This window comes from Neopelma chrysocephalum, unplaced genomic scaffold, assembly GCF_003984885.1.
Source record: "Neopelma chrysocephalum unplaced genomic scaffold, ASM398488v2 Primary Assembly neopelma1_188, whole genome shotgun sequence".
Lineage (NCBI taxonomy): Eukaryota > Metazoa > Chordata > Aves > Passeriformes > Pipridae > Neopelma > Neopelma chrysocephalum.
This window is the reverse complement of record NW_020897850.1, coordinates 1,509,891-1,516,238: the sequence shown is the minus strand read 5'-3', so window position 1 is coordinate 1,516,238 and position 6,348 is coordinate 1,509,891.

Genomic DNA, 6,348 nt, shown 5'->3' with positions numbered 1-6,348 from the left:
TTGGGCTCAGTGATCCTTGTGGGTCCCTTGCAAGCCAGGCTATTCTAAAATTCAGTGATTCTGTGAACTCACTATAATACCTGTGTATGTCAAAGAACATCCCAGGTCCTGATGCCTCCCATGCTGCGACGGCTCTTCTCTGTTCAAACCAGCACCGTGTACCAGTTCCCCATCACATACCAAAAGAATTTGGCAGCACTCACACTGAAGTTTTAGGTCAAATACGCCAATCCCATGTTCCTTTTGGCTGCCCTTTGGTTTCAGACTGTGTGTAGTTTGTGGCAGGAGTACATCAGTTGTTTAAGGAACACAGTGGATGGCTGTGTAAAGATAAATCACACAGGACCTCCTTTGTCTCACACACACACACACCAGGCTTTTCCAAAAATCCACTAAAACATATTCACACACCCCAAACCTGGGATTTTGGGAATATCAGGGATTGTTTTGTTAAGGCTCTTCACTCACTGACTTCCACAACAACATCTCCTGCAGTAGATCAGGATGTCTCACTGAAACCTCCTTACAGCAGAAACATTGATCCTTTCACTTTTTCACAGGTCCTTTGGTTGTACTGGAAATACTTTTTTATTGTGTATATACTTGTCTTACAGTTGTCTTTCTGTTCATTTCAGTCACTTTTAAATCTCTCCCTGAATTCACCTTGGATGCATATGCAGGGACGGGGTGGCTGAAGGAAACAGCCGTGCTGGTCTGAACATCTGTGAGATGTGAGCAAAAAAACAGAGCAAGTTCAAATTACCCCTCCTAAAAAAAGTGACAGATGTGAGTAAGAGGTACCGCTCATGAGACACCTCTGTGGAGTAAACATTTTGGAATAATATTCCAGGCAACAACTACAGAGGCTCTGACAACAGATTGACCAGCCATCTATTACATTTCAAACAAAATGACTCAAAGGAAAATGTTCCAAACAGGCACCACTGGGCATTTGACTCAGCCCAAGCAATGTTTTAACTATTTCTTGGCCACAAAGTGTACACACACCTCCTCCAACCCATACCCTGCTAGCCACTGTTCTTCAGATTTATAGCACATCTGACTAGTTTTTCCACCAACTTTCTAAAGCCAGTAGCCATGACAGGGTGCTGTGTGGGATGCCAGGTTCAAATTAATTATTTAGCTATTTTAAAACTTTTTTTTTCTTTTTCCCCTTTCTTAAATAACATTAGCTTTCTGGGTTAGCTGAAGGGCTAAAAGCTGGTTTTAATTTAAATATAAATAAAACCAGGAGTGCCTGTGTGATTGTACTAAAAATAGATTGTTTTCTGTTCTACATGTTACACTGATCTTAAAATTGGGGAGGAGGGGAATGGGACAGGGCATCCAACTCTTTTTCAGTCTGAGGGTGCCTTAAATCTGTGGCATTCTGTCTCTAGAGAAGCGGGTCATTTCTGAGATACCATTAGTTTATCTGGAAATGCATTTACCACACTTTACCAGCACATCTATTCAGTATGTGGTCCAGAAATCAGAAGGGGAAATCACACACTGTTAAGACGAAGCATTCTTGAGCGAGCCCCAGTTATGGCAAATTCAGCAGCAGAAAAAAAGAGGCAGAGTGGTGAGAGCAGTTACTGAAATTTTCCAAATAAACAAGGCAAACAAGTTGCTCCAGGAACAAACTCATACCTATATGATTTATAATAGCAGGAGTTGGGGCATGAAGGCGAGATGAACCCAGTGAACCAGCAGTCACAGGCCACCCCTGGGCTGCAGGGCTGCCCGCAGCGCCTTCGCTCCCTGTAGCCAGTCCGTGACAACTGGGAGGGACCTCATCTGCTCCGAGGTGTGTGTGGCTTCTAGCAGTGCTCAGCAACTTCTACTGGCTCGAAGGCTGCTGATGAGCTCCAATGTGGGTTAGTATCAACAGGGAAAAAAATATAGGGATCCTATTTACAGCCTGCTGGCAGCAGATGGGTAAAAAAAAAAAATAAAAAAAAAAAATAAAAAAACCCTTCTCCAAAATCAATGTTTGCTTTACTGAGGGCCTCCTTAGGTGTACATTGGAAACAATTCTGTCCGTCTTCCACCACAGTTCAGTCACCCTACAGTTTGGTGTGCCAGCCAGTAGTAGTTAGCAGTCCAGAATCAACAGGTTTCTGCTATTGAGCAGTACCAGACCGTATTGGCCAAAAGCAAATGGAAAATATTAAATGTGACATCGCACCTGATGAATGGTGATAAAGAACAAAAAGTCAAGTAGGTACCGTGGGCATCTTGGCTCCTTTTTTTACCCTCTTTGTGGCACAACATAATGGCCAGCACCACTGATGTGGGGAGTGTTTTCAGCAGCAGGACTCCTTCCCTCCAGCATAAACCAGCACCTCCTCTCACTTCTTCTCATCATCCACTCTAAGCTCAGAGGAGGTCATGTCATGGGACTGATCCTCTAGTCTGGTCACTGGCATCCTGTACAGTTATTTCATCCTGGGCAAAGCCAATAAAAAACAAAATCAATGCGAACTCTCAATAAATTTCCTTTGATAGAAGGAACTTTATCCCTGCTCTTCAGACTGTGGCTGGCCATCCAGGGCACAGAGAATGAGTGAGAAGTGCAGCCTCTGAAGGCAAGATGAAAGCAGGATCTGAATAGTTTGACCACTTTTTGATTATCCTGTCTACATGTAGTTCTCTATGCCTTCCTCTCTGCACAGGAATTTTTCACTCTGACGGGCTCCAACATCCAGAAACTGTGTGTTACTAACTCCTGGCATTCTGACTTGAGGCTAGAATAATTTCTTTTTATCACTTTATGTCAAGTGATGGGGTTCAAGTCCTATGTATTCCACGTCCACTCTGACCTCATTCTTATGGATTCTAGGTGCTAATTAAAAGGTATTCTTAAAGCCCTTGCTAAGGGCTGTCTGGTTTTTTCAATCAAGTCAGTGGAGTGACCTGACCCTTTCAGAATCATGAACTCTGTCATGTCAGATTTGCTGCCTGGCTTTCCAAGCAGCAGATTCTCCTCAGACATTTTGCATTCTGTAAAAAAAGTGTTTTGTGTGGGCACAGCAATCTCTAACACAACACCAGCAAAACACCCAAGAACCAAACAGCTCCAACACTGCTGGAGATGCTGCACAGTTTGGTGAGGCTGCCTGTTATTACTAGCTTAATGTATGCATGGAATGAAACAGGTGATGGATTTCTGTAGCAGGTCATGAAGCCAAGCAGCCCCGGGCAGTGAAGGCAAGGATGGATTTTTTAGCATTAAAAGCAGAAGGGCAAACAGCTACTTGCTACCTAAAAGCTATTTGCCTGCATTACCTCCCCTGCCACACGGCCTTCTCTGTGGCCAGTGGATATATCTGCCGTTCCAGAGGGACTGAATGAAGTCAAAGGGACTCTACTTCTGCCCAACTCCACCCTCAGGTAGAGCCAAGTGCAAGATCAGGCTGAAAGCGAGGGAGAGCGTTTCTGCCAGTGGACATCCTGTGCAGCAGGTTGGAATTTCAGCCCCTCAGGCAAGGAACAACCCTTGCAATGCAAGCTGTCAACTAGGAGTGGATTCCTCCTCTGTGCTTGGAAAAACTCCTCCCTTGCAATGCACCACCAAAGAAGCAAAAATGCACTCTGGTGGACAGAGATGCTGCGTTGCTTAAATAGTTATTTCATCTCCAGCTAACGGGTGGCACTGCACCCACCATTCCCTTGGTGTTCTGCTGGAGCTTCTGCCAACAAACAACACACATCTCAGGGCCTGACCTTCTCCAGGCTGGCCAGTTCTACCAGGGTTTCATTTACCTGGCACGTACTTCAAGGAGCCACACCAGAGCAGGCAGCTAAAACAGGCTTTTTTTGCTCCTCAAAAAAGAGAAGAAAGAGTTTGTTGCAAGCCATTCCAATACCAAATCATTCCCACCCACTCCCCCAACTCTTATTAAAAGGAATGTACATGGTTATTAGACTCATTCCATGTTTTCATAATTAGATCCTGAAAAGAGTGTGAAATGTGCTTTTCCACATAATTTACTGTTTTCCTGTGATTCATGAAGCCTCTTTTCACATGAATAATTGGTCACTTCTTGTTTATGTATCACCATGGTACATAGCTCCTAGCAGGCTGAAAAAAAAAGACACAAAGCTAACATTTAATCATTACAGCTACATGCAACCTTCCCCCCACTCCCAACTCCTTGCTTTTTACCTCCTCCCATAAAAAGAAGGCACAGATTTTTTGATGGAGGAAACGTTTCCTAAAAAAAATCCCAACAGTTTTACCTTTCTTAGCACTCATTTGCAATTTTTTTTTTGCTTCATGCTTATTTTGTGTTTCACATTTTCCAGTGTAAAGAAAACAGCTGAAAAGTCCCTTACAAACAAAGTGAGAAGGAGAAATGTTCTGAGTGTGTGGCTGCTGGGAATGGGAGCTTTCCAAACACCAATTTGTTTATTTCTTGAGGGAGATACAGCCAAGACAACACTTATCAATGGTCACCTGAATTATAAAGCACCCCAGTATGTTCTCAGAACAGTATTTCAGCTTCTAAACACTTTAACTGCACTTTATTTTTACGGTGCAGTAAACTGAGGCACAAATTAATTTATTTACAGTGGCCTCCCAGTGAGTCACACTGCTCAAGCAACTCTGCAGGCAAGGTTTGATTTTCAAAACTCCTCCTCTGCCTTCAACTACAGGTTCCTAAATAGACTGCATGATTAGCTGGATGTGACAACATTTGTGATGGATGAGTGTGGATCTCCATATGTGTGTGTAGATATTGGTGCTTCCTGCCTTGAAAACTGAGGGGTACCTTGTGAAATATTTTGACAGCAGACAAAAAAAAAATAAATCAAACAATTATATTTCTGCTTGACACCATGGCAATCCAAAAACACATCAGAAAACAGAAGTCAGCAGGAACACTTAAGAGAATAGGGAAAAAACATATTGGCATAAGACTGGCTATCAATCCAACCCAGTACATCGTGTGATTCTGCAGAATCAGTGCAAAAAACTGAATGCAAAAGAAAAGAGAATGTTTGCTGTTGGGAGTATACGAGGACATTAATCTTCTTTATACCACAAACCCAAAGCAACATCAGGTTTTAAGGCTGGGGGAAAAAAAACCAAACCCTCAGTGTTTTTTACCTCGTATAGACATGAGACAAAACCAAAGCCTCAAAATCTGATCCTGTTAAAAAAACAGAAGAGCTGTGATGTTTTTGTTTTCCTTTTTTTTGGCAGCAAGGTAGAGACAGAAGGGAGTGAAACATTAGTGAGTGGTGGGGGTTCGGACAAGGGAGGAGAAAAGAGGACAAAGGAGAGGGAAAAACAACTGCTTGGAATCTACTTTTCTGATTCAAATACACCTTAGCAGCACTTATTGGAAAGCAGGCTCAGAAGTGGAAAGAATTTCTGGATCCAGATCAAGACAGCAGAAATATCTTAATCTTTGCTGGGCCATAATCTCCTGAGAAGGCTTGTGAGAATTTGATCCTGTCATTCCCAAACTAGAATCTTAAAACTGATTTGGACCAGAACTACGGTTGGTTTGAAAATATTATTACTTCTTCCTGTGGAAAAAAAAAAAAAGGAATAAAAATGGAAAAAAATTCAGCCAAACCCAAAGTGCATGGACTCATTACAAGCTCAGGAAATCAAATCTATTTAAATCTCTTTCAGCACCACTCTCCAGCTTTAATAGTGCGTGTGTGGAAGCAAATATTACACAGAAGTTCATCCTCCCCTCCTGGTCCCCTGCCTCCTTGTCCCCACCCCAACCCGAGCTCTGCATCTCAGTGGTCGCTGTTTGTTTTTTCTTCCTGATTAGTCTTGTCAAGACTTTCCCTCACTAAACCACCACTTTCATTCTTTTCAGTGTTGCTCACTCCAGCATTTCTGTGATCTCCATTATCGCACCCTCGCACTCCTGTGTTTGGTCCCCTCCCTGCTTTGCTGACTTCTCCCGTGCCAGCTCCCAGGGCTACTCGTTCCTTCCTTATCAACTGCTTTGCTGTTTCCTTATTTTGCCTTCTCTCATTCAGCCTCCTAACCTTCAGGATGGAATGTCTCAGCGTTGGTGGAGTTCACCCTGCTCTCTGTTTGCCGTTCTCTTGCACTGCCGGGACTTCCATCAGGAAATGGGTGCTGAGGAAGGAAGGACTTGCTGTCCTGAGAGCAGTCCCTCCTCTGACAACCTCCTAGTCTTCCTCTAGACTGTGCTCTTTCTCCCTCCCTTCCCATTCCTTTGTTTCCAGCTTTTGATAACAACGTGTGAGATGAGGAAAGATCTGTGGGATACTGGCATTGGTTTTCCAGCCCTGTTGACATGACTGGAGTGGGTACCCACTTAAACAAGTTGTCACTGAGACCTCAGTGTC